This window comes from Lepus europaeus, unplaced genomic scaffold, assembly GCF_033115175.1.
Source record: "Lepus europaeus isolate LE1 unplaced genomic scaffold, mLepTim1.pri SCAFFOLD_47, whole genome shotgun sequence".
Classification (NCBI taxonomy): Eukaryota; Metazoa; Chordata; class Mammalia; order Lagomorpha; family Leporidae; genus Lepus; species Lepus europaeus.
The window spans coordinates 320,622-343,084 of NW_026909346.1; positions in this window are offsets into that span (position 1 = coordinate 320,622).

Below are 22,463 nucleotides of genomic sequence, written 5' to 3' on the forward strand. Positions count from 1 at the left end.
TTCCTCTAGCTTTCCCCCTTGAAAAAACGAATGTGTAGAGCTGGTGTCCCCATGATGATCCAATTAGTGTTTCTACAGTTCAAAATTAAATGTTCCCTTATATAAACTTTCAAAACAATGAAGTCCGTTGATAATATGCAGAACACAAACACAGAGGCTTTCACAATATTTCGCATTGAGTTAGCCAAAGAACAACCGGATATTTCCGGTTTCATCCAGTCATATCCGGACAAACTGGTGTGGAATTCATATGCAATGGACTGAGAAAATCACAGTACAAATGGTTTTGGAGAAAAGCAAAGTCTTTTCGTTAGGCAAGTGCATAAATTGTCATCGATACAAACAGAAATATCATGTTTGTTTGCCGCAGTTCCTCTAGCTTTCTCCCTAGAAAATAAGAATATGTTCACCTGATGTCTACATGTGGAACCAATTACTGTATCCAAGCTCAAAATAAAATGTTCCCCGATAAAAAAACTTTCAAAAAAATAAAGTCCATCGATAATATCCAGAAAACACAAACACAGATTCTTTCACAGTATTTCGGATTTATTTAGGCAAAACGCAACTGGATATTTCTGTTTTCATCCAGTCATATCCGGACAAAATGGTGTGGTATTCGTATGCAATGGGCCGAGAAAATCACAGTAAAAATGGTTTTGGAGAAAAGCAAAGTCTTTTTGTTAGGCAAGTGCATAAAATGTCATATATAGGAACAGAAATATCATGTTTGTTTGTCGTTTTTCCTCTAGCTTTCTAACTAGAATATATGAATGTGTAGAGCTGGTTTCCCCATGATGAACCAGTTAGAGTTTCCAAGATCAAAATAAAATGTTCCCTGATAAAAACATTGAAAACAATAAAGTTCATCGATAGCATCCAGAAAACGCAAACACAGAGGCTTTCACAATAATTCGAGTTGAGTTAGCCAAAACACAACCGGATATTTCTGGTTTCCTCCAGTCATATCCGGATAAAGTGGCGTGGAATTCGTATGCAATGGGCTGAGAAAATCATAGTGAAAATGGTTTTGGAGAAAAGCAAAGTCTTTTCATAATGAAAGTGCATAAAATGTCATCTATAGAAACAGAAATATCATGTTAGTTTGCCGCAGTACCTCTAGCTTTCTCCCTAGAAAATACGAATGTGTAGAGCTGGTGTTACCATGTGGTGCCAATTAGTGTTTTCCAGAACAAAATTAAATGTTCCCCGTTAAAAAAAAAAACTGAAAACAATAATGTCTGTTGATAATATCAGGAATACACAAAGAGGCTGTAGCAATATCTGGGATTGAGTTAGCCAAAACAAAACTGGATATTTCCGGTTTCATCCAGTCATATCCGGACAAACTGGTGTGGAATTCATATGCAATGGACCAAGAAAATCACATTAAAAATGGCTTTGGAGAAATGCAAAGCCTTTTCTTTAGGCAAGTGCATAAAGTGTTATCTATACAAACAGAAATATCATGTTTGCTTGTCGCAGTTCCACTAGTTTTCTCCCTAGAAAATACAAATATCTAGAGCTGGTGTATCCATGTGGAACCAATTAGTGTTTCAAGAACAAAATTAAATGTTCCCTGATAAAAAACATTCAAAACGATAAAGTCTGTGGATAATATCAGGAATACCCTAACACAGAGGCTATGGCAATATCTGGGATAGAGTTAACCGAAACACAACTGGATATTTCTGGTTTCATCCATTCATATCCGGACAAACTGGTGTGGAATTCGTATGCAATGGACCGAGAAAATCACTGTACAAATGGTTTTGGGGAAAAGCAAAGGCTTTTCGTTAGGCAAATGCATAAAATTTCATCAATACAAACAGAAATACCATGTTTGTTTCCCGCAGTTATTCTAGCTTTCTCGCTAGAAATACGAATGTGTAGAGCTGGTGTTCCCATGATGAACCAATTAGTGTTTCCAAACACAAAATTAAATTTTGCCTGATAAAAACATTCAAAACCCTAAAGCCCATCTTTAATATGCAGAAAACACAAACACAGAGGCTTTCAGAATATTTGGGACTGAGTTAGCCAAAACACAACCGGATATTTCCGGTTTCATCCAGTCATATCCGGACAAACTGGTGTGGAATTCGTATGCAATAGGCCGAGAAAATCATAGTAAAATTGTTTTGGAGAAAAGCAAAGTCTTTTGGTTAGGCAAGTGCATAAAATATCATCGATAAAAGCAGAAATATCATGTTTGTTTTCCCAGTTCCTCTAGCTTTCTCCCTAGAAAATTCCAATATGTAGAGCTAGTGTCTCCGTGTGGAACCAATTAGTGTATCCAAGCTCAAAATAAAATATTCGCCGATAAAAAACATTAAAAACAATAATGTCCATCGATAAAGTCCAGAAAACACAAACACAGAGGCTTTCACAATATTTACGAGTTAGCCAAAACACAGCCGGATATTTCTGGTTTCATCCAGTCATATCTGTACAAACTTGTGTGGATTTCGTAAGAAGTGGACCGAGAAATCACAGAAAAATTGTTTTGGAGAAAAGCAAAGACTTTTCGTTGGGCCAGTGCATAAAATGACATGTATACAAACAGAAATATCATGTTTCTTTCTGGCAGTTCCTCTAGCTTTCTCCCTAGAAAATACGAATTTGTATAGCTGGTGTCCCATGTTGATCCAATTGGTGTTTCTACAGTACAAAACTAAATGTTCCCTGTTAAAAATATTTAAAACCATAAAGTCCAGCGATAATATCCAGAAAACACAAACACATAGGCTTTCACAATATTTTGGATTGAGTTAGACAAACAAAACCGGATATTTCTGGTTTCATCCAGTCATATCCGGACAATCTGATGTAGAATTTGTATGCAATGGTCCGAGAAAATCACAGTAAAAATGGTTTTGGGGAAAAGCAAAGTCTTTTCGTTAGGCAAGGGCATAAAATGTCATCTATACAAACAGAAATATCATGTTTGTTTGCTGCAGTTCCTCTAGCTTTCTGCCTAGAAAATACGAATGTGTGGAGCTGGTGTCCCCATGATGAATGAATTAGTGACTCTACAGTGCAAAATTAAATGTTCCCCGATAAAAAACATTCATACCAATAAAGTCCAACGATAATATCCAGAAAACACAAATACAGAGGCTTTCACAATATTCCGGATTGAGTTAGCCAAAACACATGCGGATATTTATGCTTTCATACAGTAATATCCGGACAAAGTGTTGTGGAATTCCTATGCAATGGACCAAGAAAATCACAGTACAAATGGTTTCAGAGAAAAGCAAAGTCTTTTCGTTAGGCAAGTGCATACAATGTCATCTATACAAACAGAAATATCAAGTTTGTTTGCCGCAGTTCCTCCAGCTTTCTCCCTAGGAAATAGGCATATGTACAGCTGGTGTCTCCATGGGGAACCAATTACTGTAACCAAGCTCAAAATTAAATGTTCCCGATAAAAAACATTCAAAAAAATAAAGTCCGTTGATAATATCCAGAAAACACAAACACAGAGGCTGTAGCTATATCTGGGATTGTGTTAGCCAATAGAAATCCGGATATTTCTGGTTTCATCCAGTCACATCCGGAAAAAGTGGTGTGGAATTCGTATGCAATGGACCAAGAAAATCACAGTACAAATGGTTTTGGAGAAAAGCAAAGTCTTTTCGTTAGGCAAGTGCATAAAATGTCATCTATACAAACAGAAATATCATGTTTCTTTGGCGCAGTTCCTCTAGCTTTCTCCCTAGAAAATACCAATGTGTAGAGCTGGTGTCTCCATGTGGAACCATTTAGCATTTCCAAGCACAAAATTAAATGTTCCCCGATAAAAAACATTCAAACCAATAAAGTCCATCGATAATACCCAGAAAACACAAATACAGAGGCTTTCACAATATTTCAGATTGAGTTAGCCAAAACACATCCGGATATTTATGCTTTCATACAGTCATATCCGGACAAAGTGTTGTGGAATTCGTATGCAATGGACTGAGAAAATCACAGTAAAAGTGGTATTGGAGAAAAGAAAAGTCTTTTCGTTAGGCAAGTGCATACAATGTCATCTATACAAACAGAAATATCATGCTTGTTTGCCGCAGTTCCTCTAGCTTTCTCCCTAGGAAATACGCATATGAACAGCTGGTGTCTCCATGTGGAACAAATTACTGTATCTAAGATCAAAATAAAATGTTCCCAGAAAAAAAGCATTCAAAACAATAATGTCCGTGGATAATATCAGGAATACACAAACACAGAGGCTGTAGCAATATGTGGGATTGTGTTAACCAAAAGAAAACCGGATATTTTTGTTTTCATCCAGTCACATCCGGACAAAGTTTTGTGGAATTCGTATGCAATGGACCAAGAAAAACACAGTACAAATGGTTTTGGAGAAAAGCAAAGTATTTCGTTAGGCAAGTGCATAAAATGTAATCGATAGAAACAGAAATATCATGTTTGTTTGCCGCAGTTCTTCTAGCTTTCTCCCTAGAAAATACGAATGTGTAGAGCTGGTATCTGCATGTGGAACCAGTTAGTGATTCCTAGCACAAAATTAAATGTTCCCTGATAAAAAACATTCAAAACCATAAAGTCCATGGATAATATCAGGAATACACAAACACAGAGGCTGTAGCAATATTTAGGAATGAGTTAGCCAAAACACAACTGGATATTTCTGGTTTCATGCAGTCATATCCGGTGAACTGGTGTAGAATTTGAATGCAATGGACTGAGAAAATCACAGTACAAATGGTTTTGGAGAAACACGAAGTCTTTTCGTTAGGCAAGTGCATAAAATGTCATCTATACAAACAGAAATATCATGTTTGTTTGCTGCAGTTCCTCTAGCTTTCTCGCTAGAAAATAAGAATATGTAGAGCTGGTGTTCCCATAATGGACCAATTAGTGTTTCCAAGCACAAAATTAAATGTTCCCTGATAAAGAATTTAAAACTGTAAAGCCCATCGATATTATCCAGAAAACACAAACACAGAGTCTTTCAGAATATTTCGGAGTGAGTTAGCCAAAACACAACCGGATATATTTTTAGTTTCATCCAGTCATATCCAGACAAACTGGTGTGGAATTCGTATGCAATAGGCTGAGAAAATCAAAGTAAAAATGGTTTTGGAGAAAAGTAAAGTCTTTTGGTTAGGCAAGTGCTTAAAATATCATTGATAAAAGCAGAAATATCATGTTTGTTTTCCCAGTTCCTCTAGCTTTCTCCCTGGAAAATACCAATATGTAGAGGTAGTTTCTCCGTGTGGAACCAATTAGTGAATCCAAGCTCAAAATAAAATATTCGCCGATAAAAAAACATTAAAAACAATAACGTCCATCGATAATATCCAGAAAACACAAACACAGATTCTTTCACAATATTTCGGATTGAGTTAGCCAAAACACAACCGGATATTTCTGGTTTCATCCAGTCATATCCTGACAAAGTGGTGTGGAATTCGTATGCAATGGACCGAGAAAATTACAGTAAAAATGGTTTTGTTGCAAAGGAAAGTCTTTTCCTTAGGCAAGTGCCTAAAACGTCATCAATACAAACAGAATTATCATGTTTCTTTCTGGCAGTTCCCCTAGCTTTCTCCCTAGAAAATACAAATCTGTGGAGCTGGTTTCTCCTATTGGAAACAAATACTGTATCCAAGCTCCAAAAAAATATTCCCCGATAACAAACATTAAAACAATTAAGTCCAGCGATAATATCCAGAAAACACAAACACAGTGTCTTTAACAATACTTCGGATTGAGTTAGCCAAAAAATAACCGGATATTTCTGGTTTCATCCACTCAATATGGAAAAAGTCGTTTGGAATTCAGATGCAATGGACCCAGAAAATCACAGTACAAATGGTTTTGGAGAAAAGCAAAGTCTTTTCGTTAGGCAAGTGCATAAAATGTCATCTATACAAACAGAAATATCATGTTTGTTTGCCGCAGTTCCTCTAGCTTTCTCCCTAGAAAATAGGAATGTGTAGAGCTGGTGATTCTATTTGCAACCAATTAGTGTTTTCAAGCACAAAATTAAATGTTCCCTGATAAAAACATTCAAAACAATAAAATCCATCGATAATATCCAGAAAACACAAACACAGAGGCTGTAGCAATATTTCGGATTGAGTTAGCCATAACAAAACCGGATATTTCTGGTTTCATCCAGTAATATCCGGAAAAAGTCGTTTGGAATTCGAATGAAATGGACCGAGAAAATCACAGTAAAAACGGTTTTGGAGAAAAGCAAAGTCTTTTCGTTAGGCACATGCATAAAATGTCATCTATACAAACAGAAATATCATGTTTGTTTGTCACGGTTCCTCTAGCTTTCTCCCTAGAAAATAGGAATGTGTAGAGCTGGTGCCTCCAGGTGGGACCAATTAGTTTTTCCAAGATCAAAAGAAAATATTTACTGATAAAAAACATTCAAAACAATAAAGTCCGTGGATTATATCAGGAGAACACAAACACAGAGGCTGTAGCAATATCTGTGACTGAGTTTGCCAAAACAAAACCGGATATTTCCGGTTCCATGCAGTTATGTCCGGACAAACTTGAGTGGATTTAGTATGAAGTGTACCGAGAAATAACAGAAAAATGGTTTTGGAGAAAAGCAAAGTCTTTTCGTTAGGCAAGTGCATAAAATGTCATCTATACAATCAGAAATATCATGTTTGTTTGCCGCAGTTCCTCTACCTTTCTCCCTAGAAAATACGAATGTGTAGAGCTGGTTTCCACTTGATGAATCAATTAGTGTTTGAACGGTACTAAATGAAATGTTCCCTGATGAAAATATTCAAAACAATAAAGTCCATCGATAATATCCAGAAAACTCAAACACAGTGGCTGTAGCAATATTTCGGATTGAGTTAGCCATAACAAAACCGGATATTTCTGGTTTCAACCAGTAATATCCGGAAAAAGTCGTTTGGAATTTGGATGAAACGGACCGAGAAATTCACAGTAAAAACGGTTTTTGAGAAAAGCAAAGTCTTTTCGTTAGGCACATGCATAAAATGTCATCTATACAAACTGAAATATCATGTTTGTTTCCCGCAGTTCCTCTAGCTTTCTCCCTAGACAATAGGAATGTGTAGAGCTGGTGCCTCCAGGTGGGACCAATTAGTGTTTCCAAGATCAAAAGAAAATATTTACTGATAAAAAACATTCAAAACAATAAAGCCCGTGGATTATATCAGGAGAACACAAACACAGAGGTTGTAGCAATATCTGTGACTGAGTTTGCCAAAACAAAACCGGATATTTCCAGTTCCATGCAGCCATATCCAGACAAACTTGAGTGGATTTAGTATGAAGTGTACCGAGAAATAACAGGAAAATGGTTTTGGAGAAAAGCAAAGTCTTTTCGTTAGGCAAGTGCATATAATGTCATCTATACAAACAGAAATATCATGTTTGTTTGCTGCAGTTCCTCTAGCTTTCTCGCTAGAAAATAAGAATATGTAGAGCTGGTGTTCCCATAATGGACCAATTAGTGTTTCCAAGCACAAAATTAAATGTTCCCTGATAAAGAATTTAAAACTGTAAAGCCCATCGATATTATCCAGAAAACACAAACACAGAGTCTTTCAGAATATTTCGGAGTGAGTTAGCCAAAACACAACCGGATATATTTTTAGTTTCATCCAGTCATATCCAGACAAACTGGTGTGGAATTCGTATGCAATAGGCTGAGAAAATCAAAGTAAAAATGGTTTTGGAGAAAAGTAAAGTCTTTTGGTTAGGCAAGTGCTTAAAATATCATTGATAAAAGCAGAAATATCATGTTTGTTTTCCCAGTTCCTCTAGCTTTCTCCCTGGAAAATACCAATATGTAGAGGTAGTTTCTCCGTGTGGAACCAATTAGTGAATCCAAGCTCAAAATAAAATATTCGCCGATAAAAAAACATTAAAAACAATAACGTCCATCGATAATATCCAGAAAACACAAACACAGATTCTTTCACAATATTTCGGATTGAGTTAGCCAAAACACAACCGGATATTTCTGGTTTCATCCAGTCATATCCTGACAAAGTGGTGTGGAATTCGTATGCAATGGACCGAGAAAATCACAGTAAAAATGGTTTTGTTGCAAAGGAAAGTCTTTTCCTTAGGCAAGTGCCTAAAACGTCATCAATACAAACAGAATTATCATGTTTCTTTCTGGCAGTTCCCCTAGCTTTCTCCCTAGAAAATACAAATCTGTGGAGCTGGTTTCTCCTATTGGAAACAAATACTGTATCCAAGCTCCAAAAAAATATTCCCCGATAACAAACATTAAAACAATTAAGTCCAGCGATAATATCCAGAAAACACAAACACAGTGTCTTTAACAATACTTCGGATTGAGTTAGCCAAAAAATAACCGGATATTTCTGGTTTCATCCACTCAATATGGAAAAAGTCGTTTGGAATTCGGATGCAATGGACCCAGAAAATCACAGTACAAATGGTTTTGGAGAAAAGCAAAGTCTTTTCGTTAGGCAAGTGCATAAAATGTCATCTATACAAACAGAAATATCATGTTTGTTTGCCGCAGTTCCTCTAGCTTTCTCCCTAGAAAATAGGAATGTGTAGAGCTGGTGATTCTATTTGCAACCAATTAGTGTTTTCAAGCACAAAATTAAATGTTCCCTGATAAAAACATTCAAAACAATAAAATCCATCGATAATATCCAGAAAACACAAACACAGAGGCTGTAGCAATATTTCGGATTGAGTTAGCCATAACAAAACCGGATATTTCTGGTTTCATCCAGTAATATCCGGAAAAAGTCGTTTGGAATTCGAATGAAATGGACCGAGAAAATCACAGTAAAAACGGTTTTGGAGAAAAGCAAAGTCTTTTCGTTAGGCACATGCATAAAATGTCATCTATACAAACAGAAATATCATGTTTGTTTGTCACGGTTCCTCTAGCTTTCTCCCTAGAAAATAGGAATGTGTAGAGCTGGTGCCTCCAGGTGGGACCAATTAGTTTTTCCAAGATCAAAAGAAAATATTTACTGATAAAAAACATTCAAAACAATAAAGTCCGTGGATTATATCAGGAGAACACAAACACAGAGGCTGTAGCAATATCTGTGACTGAGTTTGCCAAAACAAAACCGGATATTTCCGGTTCCATGCAGTTATGTCCGGACAAACTTGAGTGGATTTAGTATGAAGTGTACCGAGAAATAACAGAAAAATGGTTTTGGAGAAAAGCAAAGTCTTTTCGTTAGGCAAGTGCATAAAATGTCATCTATACAATCAGAAATATCATGTTTGTTTGCCGCAGTTCCTCTACCTTTCTCCCTAGAAAATACGAATGTGTAGAGCTGGTTTCCACTTGATGAATCAATTAGTGTTTGAACGGTACTAAATGAAATGTTCCCTGATGAAAATATTCAAAACAATAAAGTCCATCGATAATATCCAGAAAACTCAAACACAGTGGCTGTAGCAATATTTCGGATTGAGTTAGCCATAACAAAACCGGATATTTCTGGTTTCAACCAGTAATATCCGGAAAAAGTCGTTTGGAATTTGGATGAAACGGACCGAGAAATTCACAGTAAAAACGGTTTTTGAGAAAAGCAAAGTCTTTTCGTTAGGCACATGCATAAAATGTCATCTATACAAACTGAAATATCATGTTTGTTTCCCGCAGTTCCTCTAGCTTTCTCCCTAGACAATAGGAATGTGTAGAGCTGGTGCCTCCAGGTGGGACCAATTAGTGTTTCCAAGATCAAAAGAAAATATTTACTGATAAAAAACATTCAAAACAATAAAGCCCGTGGATTATATCAGGAGAACACAAACACAGAGGTTGTAGCAATATCTGTGACTGAGTTTGCCAAAACAAAACCGGATATTTCCAGTTCCATGCAGCCATATCCAGACAAACTTGAGTGGATTTAGTATGAAGTGTACCGAGAAATAACAGGAAAATGGTTTTGGAGAAAAGCAAAGTCTTTTCGTTAGGCAAGTGCATATAATGTCATCTATACAAACAGAAATACCAGGTTTGTTTGCCGCAGTTCCTCTACCTTTCTCCCTAGAAAATACGAATGTGTAGAGCTGGTTTCCCCATGATGAATCAATTAGTGTTTGAATGGTACAAAATGAAATATTCCCTGATAAAAACATTCAAAACTATAGAGTCCATCGAAAATATCCAGAAAACACAAACACAGAGGCTTTCACAATATTTCGGATTGAGCTAGCCAAAACATAACCGGATATTTCTGTTTCATCCAGGCATGTCCAGAGAAAGTGGTGTGGAATTCGTATGCAATGGACCGAGAAAATCACAGTAAAATGGTTTTGGAGAAAAGCAATCTCTTTCCTTTAGGCAAGTGCATAAAATGTCATCTATACAAACAGAAATATCATGTTTGTTTGTCGTGGTTCCTCTAGCTTTAACCCTAGAAAATAGGAATTTGAAGAGCTGGTGTATCCAGGTGGGAACAATTAGTGTTTCCAAGATCAAAAGAAAACGTTTACTGATAAAAAACATTCAAAACAATTAATTTCATGGATAATATCAGGAGATCACAAACACAGAGGCTGTAGCAATATGTGGGACTGAGTTTGCCAAAACAAAACCGGATATTTCCGGTTCCATGCAGTCATATCCGGACAAACTTGTTTGGATTTAGTATGAAGTGTACCGAGAAATAACAGAAAAACGGCTTTGGAGAAAAGCAAAGTCTTTTCGTTAGGCAAGTGCATATAATGTCATCTATACAAACAGAAATATCATGTTTGTTTGCCGCAGTTCCTCTAGCTTTCTCCCTAGAAAATACGAATGTGTAGAGCTGGTGTCCCCATGATGAACCAATTAGTGTTTGAACGGTACAAAATTAAATGTTCCCTGATAAAAATATTCAAAACTATAAAGTCCATCGATAATATACAGAAAATACAAACACAGAGGTTGTACCAATATTTCGGATTCAGTTAGCCAAAACACAACCGGATATTTCCGGTTACGTCTAGTCATATCCGGACAAACTGAAGTGGAATTTGTATGCAATGGACCGAGAAAATCAGAGTAAAAATGGTTTTGGAGAAAAGCAGTCTTTTCATTAGGCAAGTGCATAAAATGTCATCTATACAAACAGAAATATCATGTTTGTTTGCCGCAGTTCCTCTAGCTTTCTCCCTAGAAAATACGAATGTGTAGAGCTGTTGTCTCCATGTGGAAACAATTAGTGTTTCCAAGCACAAAATTAAATATTCCCTGATAAAAATCTTTCAAAACAATAAAGTCCGTGGATAATATCAGGAATACAAAAACACAGAGGCTGTAGCAATATCTGGGATTGAGTTAACCAAAACACAACTGGATATTTCTGGTTTCATCCAGTTATATCTGGACAAAGTCATTAAGAATTCGTGTCCAATGGACCAAGAAAATCATAGTAAAAATGGTTTTTGAGAAAAGCAAAGTCTTTTCGTTAGACAACTGCATAAAATGTCACCGATACAAACAGAAAAAAACACCGCAGAGCTGCTGTCTGCATATGGAACCAATTAGTGTATCTAAGCTCAAAATTGAAAGTTCCCCGATACAAAAACATTCAACCAATAAAATCCATGGATAATATCCAGAAAACACAAACACAGAGGCTGTTGCAATATCTGGGATTGAGTTAGCCAAAACAAAACCAGATATTTCTGGTCTCATCCAGTCATATCCGGACAAACTGGTGTGGAATTCGGATGCAATGGACCGAGAAAATCACAGTACAAATGGTTCTGCAGAAAAGCAAAGTCTTTTCGTCAGGCAAGTGCATAAAATGTCATCTATACAAACAGAAATATCATGTTTGTTTGCAGCAGTTCCTCTAGCTTTCTCCTTAGAAAATACAAATGTGTAGAGCTGTGCTCCCATGATGAACCAATTAGTGTTTTAACGGTACAAATTGAAATGTTCCCTGATAAAAACATTCAAAACAATAAAGTCCATAGATAATATCCAGAAAACACAAACACAGAGGCTTTCACAATATTTCAGATTGAGTTAGCCAAAAGACAACTGGATATTACTTTTTTTTAACTTTTATTTAATGAATATAAATTTCCAGTGTACACCTTTTGGATTACTATGGCTTCCCCTTCCCATAACTTCCCTTCCACCCCCAACCCTCCCCTCTCCCACTCCCTCTCCCCTTCCATTTGCATCAAGATTCATTTTCAATTCTCTTTTTATACAGAAGATCAATTTAGTATAAAGATTTCAACGGTTTGCACCCACATAGAAACACAAAGTGAAACATACAGTTTGAGTACTAGTTATAGCATTAAATCACAATGTACAGCACATTAAGGACAGAGATCCCACATGAGGAGCAAGTGCACAGTGGCTCCTGTTGTTGACCCAACAAATTGACACTCTAGTTTATGGTGCCAGCAAACATCCTAGGCTGTCGTCATGAGTTGCCAAGGCTTTAGAAGCCTTCCAAGTTTGCCGACTCTGATCATATTTAGACAAGATCATAAAAGACAGAGTGAGAATAGTAACCAATGATCCTAAGAGTGTAATTTACCAGGTTAGAACAATTATAAAGCATTAAGTGGGGAAGAGGACCATCAGTACACCCAGGTTGTGAGTAGAGCCATTGGTGGTAGAGTAGAGGTTATGATAACAAAGAAATGAGGCCCAAGTGCACTAGACAGGGCCTAGAACAAAGGACAGAGTCATTATTAGAGGAGCTAAGAAAGGTGCTGTCTAAGCTACAAGTAATTTTTCTGATTGCGAGGCAAATAGAACCTGATAGAAGGGGCTTGATAATAATCTGGTGGGCTTTAGGCCTTGTAAATTCAGAGGCCCAGACCTATCTATCTCTTCACATGGGGTATATCCTAAGGGAGGTGTGAACCTCCTAGGGGAAGGCACTCTGTTGACTTTCATTACTTGGCTGGCCTGGGAGGAGTGCTGGCCAGGTCAAGACAGGGGACATTTCTAACAAGAAATTTACAGTTCTGCCTGCAATGTTGCTGACCCTACTTGACCATCCCCTCAGCTGCAGCGGTCACTTTGAAAGTTGGGCTGAGTGAAGGGCTTTTCAGCTTAGAGCCAATAAGATCTGTGGCTCTGACCTGGGCATCCTTCGACTCCAGGGCAGGTCCATTTCCAGTGATCCAACTCTTGGCAGAGCTGCCAGGGCTCTTCACAAGCTGACTTCTGCTGAAGCCCAGGCTTACCACATTGAAAGCCACTGCAGTGGACTGGCCTGTTGGGTCTCCTTGAGGGCAGATCACTGTACAGATCAGCCATTAATAGGCCTGCCACCCATTGCTTCTGATGCCGAGCTTTCCGTTCCTCCTGGTTTGTGTTAAAGCAGACCAGAGGAGGCAAGTCAAGGGAGTGCCCAAGTCCCATCTCAAATCTTCTGCGGCCTGAACTACAAGTCTATAGTCACAGGCATGTTCTGCAGTAGTTTTTGTAAGGTAGACAATGCCAATGAGGAAAATTATACTCTCACTTTAAAACTTTCTTTCCCTTTGGTCTGAAAGGGAGGTTTTTCTACTTACTGTTTACTTCGCTGATGGCGAAGTGAATCTAGCTATGAGATTATTATTTAAGTTCTTATTTTGGCTATGCTATTGCAGAAAAATGTTAGCCATCTCTTTTATAAGGTCTAAAGATTAAATTGTGCATCCTACAGATTCCTTCATAATAGAATTAGTTTCCTACCTTGAAGAGAATAGAGAAATGAAAGAACAAGTTGGGCTTAGAATAGAGAAATGAGGGAGCAAGTCCTAGATCACTTGCTGACAATAGCAATATCACATGAATACTTAGCAAACCGTTTCAACCATTAGATAACAACTTAAGAAAACATTTACCAGAAGGTCCAATACCTTCTAGAAATTTTAAGAATCATGTATTTGAAAACACCTCTTAAATATCTAACATGGTGTAGTTTGTTTAGCCAGTAAACTTAAGCACAACCATCTACAATGTTTTTAGTTTCTTTCTACCAACAAGTTTAAAACATATGATACACAGATTCAGGTCACACAAATTAAAATGTATCTTTGATTGATTTTAGCAGCTTAAATTTATGGACAATCTTATCTATAAGCCATTTAAAATAAAACTCTTAATAAAATTTCCCCATGTGGACATACAATATGTACACACATATAACATAGCATAATAGACCAATATAGCAATTCTAATAATAGCTTTTAAAATCTTTAACTCTTTTTCTAGATTGCCAATGGATTTGAATTGCTTTTTGTTTTTAGTAACCTCAGTTAACCATACTTTCTCTCAGTTGGTACTGTTAATACATTATTGGCTTCATCTGTTTACAGAGCCATTCCAAAGTACTGAATACAATAAAAGTAGCTGGAAAAAGTCCATAGGAACCTATAGGAGGACAGCTAAACACAGAACCAACAATGCTTTAGTTTTATGAGCAGCACACCATATATAACTATGGATGACAAAAGACTTTAAATCGCCATGTTTAAAATTATAAACTCATCAACCAACAAGAGGCACTTGCTTACTTCACAGTATTTTTGAAAGCACCTGTAGGATTTTACAAGTATTTAACCCTTTAGGCCTCTGGGGCTTTCTCATTAAAATAACTATCATGTCTAGTAACACAAGATCATTAGACTTTTTAATTCTCAAACATTTGTATTATAGCATTTTCCATTATAGAAACTTAAAGTCTGGTACCACATCACATCTTGACAGTCCTTCTAATATAATCCAAATAGACTGATTAGTTGGTATCTCTATAAGATGAGAGACATTGGTCCTTTGATTTTTTCAGTTGGGCCCAAAAAACATAGTACAAATTGTTTTAGAGAAAAGCAAAGTCTTTTCATTATGCAAGTGCATAAAATGTCATCTACACAAACAGAAATATCATGTTTGTTTGCCGCAGTTCCACTAGCTTTCTACCTAGAAAATACGAATGTGTAGAGCTGGTGTCTCCATGTGGAACCAATTAGTGTTTCCACGACAAAATTAAATGTTCCCTGAAAAAAAAAGTTCAAAAAAATAAAGTCCGTGGGTAATATCAGGAATACGCAAACACAGAGGCTGTAGCAATATTTCGGATTTAGTTAGCCAAAACACAACCATATATTTCTGGTTTCACCCATTCATATCCGGACAAAGTGGTTTGGAATTCGTATGTAATGGACCGAGAAAATCACAGTAAAAATTGTTTTGGAGAAAAGCAACATATTTTCCTTAGGCAAGTGCATCAAATGTCATCTATACAAAAAGAAATATGTTTGATTGCTGCAGTTACTGTAGCTTTCTCCCTAGAAAATACGTATATGCAGACCTGGTGTCTCCATGTGGAACCAATTATGGTAACCAAGCTCAAAATGAAATGTTCCCTGGAAAAAACATTCAAAACAATAAAGTCTGTGGATAATATCAGGAATACACAAACACGGAGGATTTCTCAATATATGGGATTGAGTTAGCCAAAACACAACCGGATATATCTGGTTTCATCCAGTCATATCCGGACAAACTGGTGTGGAATTCGTATGCAATGGACCGAGAAAATCACAGTAAAAACGGTTTTGGAGACAAGCAAAGTCTTTTCATTAGGCAAGTGCATAAAATTTCATCTATACAAACATAAATATCATGTCTGTTTGTCGCAGTTCCTCTAGCTTTCTCCCAAGAAAATACGAATGAGTAGAGCTGGTGTCTCCATGTGGAAACTATTACCGTATCCAAGCTCAAAATTAAATGTTCCCTGATAAAAAACTTTCAAAACTATAGAGCCGATTGATAATATCCAGAAAACACAAATACAGGGGCTGTAGCAATATCTGGAATTGAGTTAGCCAAAACACAACCGGATATTTCCGGTTTCATCCAGTCATATCCGGACAAACTGGTGCAGAATTTGGATGCAATGGACCGACAAAATCTCAGTACAAATGGTTTTGGAGAAAAGCAAAGTCATTTCTTTAGGCAAGTGCATAAAATGTCATCTATAGAAACAGAAATATCATGTTTGTTTGCCGCAGTTCATATAGCTTTCTCCCTAGAAAATACGAATGTGTAGAGCTGGTTCACCATGTGGAACCAATTACTGTATCCAAGCTCAAAATTAAATGTTCCATGATAAAAACTTTCAAAACAATAAAGTCCATTGATAATATCCAGAAAACACAAACACAGAGGCTGTAGCAATATCTGGGATTGAGTTAGCCAAAACCGAACCGGATTTTTGCGGTTCATCCAGTCAAATCGGGACAAAGTCGTTTGGAATTCATATACAATGGACCGAGAAAATCACAGTAAAATTGTTTTGGAGAAAAGCAAAGTCTTTTCGTTCAGCAAATGCATAAAACGTCATGTACACAAACATAAATATCATGTTTGTTTGCCACAGTTCCTCTAGCTTTCTCCCTAGAAAATACGAATGTGTAGAGCTGGTGTCCTCATAATGAACCTATTAGTGTTTCCACAGTACAAAAATAAATATTCCCTGATAAAAATATTGAAAACAATAAGTCTATCGATAATATCCAGAAAACACCAACACAAAGGCTCTAGCAATATTTCAGATTTAGTTAGCCAAAACACAACCGGATATTTCTGGTTTCATCCAGTCATTTCGGGACAAACTGGTGTGGAATTCGTATGCAATGTTCCGAGAAAATCACAGTAAAATGGTTTTGGAGAAATGCAAAGTCATTTGTTAGGCAAGTGCATCAAATGTCATCTATACAAACAAAATATCATGTTTGTTTTCCGCAATTCCTCTAGCTTTCTCCCCAGAAAATACGAATATGTAGAGCTGGTGTCTCCATGTGGAACCAACTAGTGTTTCGTGGCACAAAATTAAATGATCCCTGATAAAAAAAATTCAAAACAATAAAGTCTGGGGAGAATATCATGAATAATCAAACACAGAGGCTGTAGCAATATCTGGGATGGAGTTATCCAAAGGAAAATGGATATTTCTGGTTTCATCCAGTCATATCCGGAGAAACTGGTGTGGAATTCGTATGCAATGCACCGAGAAAATCACAGTAAAAATGGTTTTGCAGAAAAGCAAAATCTTTTCGTTATGCAAGTGCATAAAATGTCATCTATACAAAGAGAAATATCAGGTTTGTTTGCCGCAGTTCCTCTAGCTTTCTCCCTGGAAAATACGAATGTGTAGAGCTGGTGTCCCCAGATTAACCAATTAGTGTTTCCAAGCACAAAATTAAATGTTCCCTGAAAAAAAATTTGAAAACAATAAATTCCGTGGATAATATCCAGAAAACACAAACATAGAGGCTGTAGAGATATTTAGGATTGAGTTAGCCAAAACACAACCGGATATTTCTGGTTTCATCCAGTCATATCCAGACAAAGTGGTGTGGTATTCCTTTGCAATGCACCGAGAAAATCACTGAAAAAATGGCTTTGGAGAAAAGCAAAGTCTTTTCATTAGGCAAGTAGATATAATGTCATCCATACAAACAAAAATATCATGTTTGTTTTTCACAGTTCCTCTAGCTTTCTCTCCAGAAAATACAAATATGTAGAGCTGGTGTCTCCATGTGGAACCAACTAGTGTTCCGTGGCACAAAATTAAAAGTTTCCTGATAAAAAAAACTTCAAAACAATAAAGTCTGGGGATAATATCCTGAATACTCAAACACAGAGGCTGTAGCAATATTTGGGATTGAGTTAGCCAAAACAAAACCGGATATTTCCTGTTTCATCCAGTCATATCCTGACAAACTGGTGTGGAATTCGTATGCAATGGACCGAGAGAATCACAGTAAAAATGGTTTTGGAGAAAAGCAAAGTCTTTTCATTAGGCAAGTAGATAGAATGTCATCAATACAAACAGAAATATCATGTTTTTTCCCACAGTTCCTCTAGCTTTCTCTCTAAAAATTACGAATGTGTAGAGCTGGTGCTCCCATGATGAACCAATTAGTGTTTCAGCGCTACAAAATTAAATGTTCCCTGATAAAAACATTCAAAACAATAAAGTCCATCGATAATATCCAGAAAATACAAACACAGAGGCTGTAGCAATATTTCAGATTGAGTTAGCCAAAACAAAACAGGATATTTCGGGTTTCATCCAGTCATATCCGGACAAACTGGTGTGGAATTCGTATGCAATGGACCGAGAAAATCACAGTAAAAATGATTTTGGAGAAAAGCAAAGTCTTTTCGTTAGGCAAGTGCATAAAATGTCATCTATACAAACAGAAATATCAGGTTTGTTTGCCGCAGTTCCTCTAGCTTTCTCCCTAGAAAATACAAATGTGTAGAGCTGGTGTCCCCATGATGAACCAATTTTTTTTCCAAGCACACAATTAAATGTTCCCTGAAATAAAAAATTCAAAAAAATATAGTCCGTGGATAATATCAGGAAAACACAAACACAGAGGGTGTAGCAATATTTCGGATTGAGTTAGCCAAAACAAAACCGGATATGTCTGGTTTCATCCAGTCATATCTGGACAAAGTGGTGTGGAATTCGCATGCAATTGTCCGAGAAAATCACAGTAAAAATGGTTTTGGAGTAAAGCAAATTCTTTTCGTTAGGCAAGTGCATAAAATGTCATCTATAAAAACAGAAATATCATGTTTGTTTGCCGCAGTTCATCTAGCTTTCTCAGTAGAAAATATGAATGTGTAGAGCTGGTGTCCCCATGATGAACCAATTAGTTTTTGCAAGCACAAAATTAAATGCTCCCTGAAAAAAAAATTCAAAAAAATTAAGTCCATGGATAATATCAGGAATACACAAACACAGAGGCTGTAGCAATATTTCGGGTTGAGATAGCCAAAACACAACCGGATTTTTCCAGTTTCATCCAGTCATATCCCGACAAACTGGTGTGGAATTCGTATGCAATGGACCGATAAAATCACAGCAAAAAATGGTTTTGGAGAGAAGCAAACTCTTTTTGTTAGGCAAGTGCATGAAATGTCATCTATACAAACAGAAATATCAGGTTTGTTTGCCGCAGATCCTCTAGCTTTCTCCCTAGAAAATACGAATGTGTAGAGCTGGTGTCCCCATGATGAACCAATTACTGTTTCTACGGTACAAAATGAAATGTTCAATGATAAAAACATTCAAAACAATAAAATAAACAAATAAATAAACAAAAATAAAAAAAACAAAAAAATAAAATCACAGTAAAAATGGTTTTGGAGAAAAGCAAAGTCTTTTCATTAGGAAAGTGCATAAAATCCATCTATACAAACAGAAATATCATGTTTGTTTGCTGCAGTTCCTCTAGCTTTCTCGCTAGAAAATAAGAATATGTAGAGCTGGTGTTCCCATAATGGACCAATTAGTGTTTCCAAGCACAAAATTAAATGTTCCCTGATAAAGAATTTAAAACTGTAAAGCCCATCGATATTATCCAGAAAACACAAACACAGAGTCTTTCAGAATATTTCGGAGTGAGTTAGCCAAAACACAACCGGATATATTTTTAGTTTCATCCAGTCATATCCAGACAAACTGGTGTGGAATTCGTATGCAATAGGCTGAGAAAATCAAAGTAAAAATGGTTTTGGAGAAAAGTAAAGTCTTTTGGTTAGGCAAGTGCTTAAAATATCATTGATAAAAGCAGAAATATCATGTTTGTTTTCCCAGTTCCTCTAGCTTTCTCCCTGGAAAATACCAATATGTAGAGGTAGTTTCTCCGTGTGGAACCAATTAGTGAATCCAAGCTCAAAATAAAATATTCGCCGATAAAAAAACATTAAAAACAATAACGTCCATCGATAATATCCAGAAAACACAAACACAGATTCTTTCACAATATTTCGGATTGAGTTAGCCAAAACACAACCGGATATTTCTGGTTTCATCCAGTCATATCCTGACAAAGTGGTGTGGAATTCGTATGCAATGGACCGAGAAAATCACAGTAAAAATGGTTTTGTTGCAAAGGAAAGTCTTTTCCTTAGGCAAGTGCCTAAAACGTCATCAATACAAACAGAATTATCATGTTTCTTTCTGGCAGTTCCCCTAGCTTTCTCCCTAGAAAATACAAATCTGTGGAGCTGGTTTCTCCTATTGGAAACAAATACTGTATCCAAGCTCCAAAAAAATATTCCCCGATAACAAACATTAAAACAATTAAGTCCAGCGATAATATCCAGAAAACACAAACACAGTGTCTTTAACAATACTTCGGATTGAGTTAGCCAAAAAATAACCGGATATTTCTGGTTTCATCCACTCAATATGGAAAAAGTCGTTTGGAATTCGGATGCAATGGACCCAGAAAATCACAGTACAAATGGTTTTGGAGAAAAGCAAAGTCTTTTCGTTAGGCAAGTGCATAAAATGTCATCTATACAAACAGAAATATCATGTTTGTTTGCCGCAGTTCCTCTAGCTTTCTCCCTAGAAAATAGGAATGTGTAGAGCTGGTGATTCTATTTGCAACCAATTAGTGTTTTCAAGCACAAAATTAAATGTTCCCTGATAAAAACATTCAAAACAATAAAATCCATCGATAATATCCAGAAAACACAAACACAGAGGCTGTAGCAATATTTCGGATTGAGTTAGCCATAACAAAACCGGATATTTCTGGTTTCATCCAGTAATATCCGGAAAAAGTCGTTTGGAATTCGAATGAAATGGACCGAGAAAATCACAGTAAAAACGGTTTTGGAGAAAAGCAAAGTCTTTTCGTTAGGCACATGCATAAAATGTCATCTATACAAACAGAAATATCATGTTTGTTTGTCACGGTTCCTCTAGCTTTCTCCCTAGAAAATAGGAATGTGTAGAGCTGGTGCCTCCAGGTGGGACCAATTAGTTTTTCCAAGATCAAAAGAAAATATTTACTGATAAAAAACATTCAAAACAATAAAGTCCGTGGATTATATCAGGAGAACACAAACACAGAGGCTGTAGCAATATCTGTGACTGAGTTTGCCAAAACAAAACCGGATATTTCCGGTTCCATGCAGTTATGTCCGGACAAACTTGAGTGGATTTAGTATGAAGTGTACCGAGAAATAACAGAAAAATGGTTTTGGAGAAAAGCAAAGTCTTTTCGTTAGGCAAGTGCATAAAATGTCATCTATACAATCAGAAATATCATGTTTGTTTGCCGCAGTTCCTCTACCTTTCTCCCTAGAAAATACGAATGTGTAGAGCTGGTTTCCACTTGATGAATCAATTAGTGTTTGAACGGTACTAAATGAAATGTTCCCTGATGAAAATATTCAAAACAATAAAGTCCATCGATAATATCCAGAAAACTCAAACACAGTGGCTGTAGCAATATTTCGGATTGAGTTAGCCATAACAAAACCGGATATTTCTGGTTTCAACCAGTAATATCCGGAAAAAGTCGTTTGGAATTTGGATGAAACGGACCGAGAAATTCACAGTAAAAACGGTTTTTGAGAAAAGCAAAGTCTTTTCGTTAGGCACATGCATAAAATGTCATCTATACAAACTGAAATATCATGTTTGTTTCCCGCAGTTCCTCTAGCTTTCTCCCTAGACAATAGGAATGTGTAGAGCTGGTGCCTCCAGGTGGGACCAATTAGTGTTTCCAAGATCAAAAGAAAATATTTACTGATAAAAAACATTCAAAACAATAAAGCCCGTGGATTATATCAGGAGAACACAAACACAGAGGTTGTAGCAATATCTGTGACTGAGTTTGCCAAAACAAAACCGGATATTTCCAGTTCCATGCAGCCATATCCAGACAAACTTGAGTGGATTTAGTATGAAGTGTACCGAGAAATAACAGGAAAATGGTTTTGGAGAAAAGCAAAGTCTTTTCGTTAGGCAAGTGCATATAATGTCATCTATACAAACAGAAATACCAGGTTTGTTTGCCGCAGTTCCTCTACCTTTCTCCCTAGAAAATACGAATGTGTAGAGCTGGTTTCCCCATGATGAATCAATTAGTGTTTGAATGGTACAAAATGAAATATTCCCTGATAAAAACATTCAAAACTATAGAGTCCATCGAAAATATCCAGAAAACACAAACACAGAGGCTTTCACAATATTTCGGATTGAGCTAGCCAAAACATAACCGGATATTTCTGTTTCATCCAGGCATGTCCAGAGAAAGTGGTGTGGAATTCGTATGCAATGGACCGAGAAAATCACAGTAAAATGGTTTTGGAGAAAAGCAATCTCTTTCCTTTAGGCAAGTGCATAAAATGTCATCTATACAAACAGAAATATCATGTTTGTTTGTCGTGGTTCCTCTAGCTTTAACCCTAGAAAATAGGAATTTGAAGAGCTGGTGTATCCAGGTGGGAACAATTAGTGTTTCCAAGATCAAAAGAAAACGTTTACTGATAAAAAACATTCAAAACAATTAATTTCATGGATAATATCAGGAGATCACAAACACAGAGGCTGTAGCAATATGTGGGACTGAGTTTGCCAAAACAAAACCGGATATTTCCGGTTCCATGCAGTCATATCCGGACAAACTTGTTTGGATTTAGTATGAAGTGTACCGAGAAA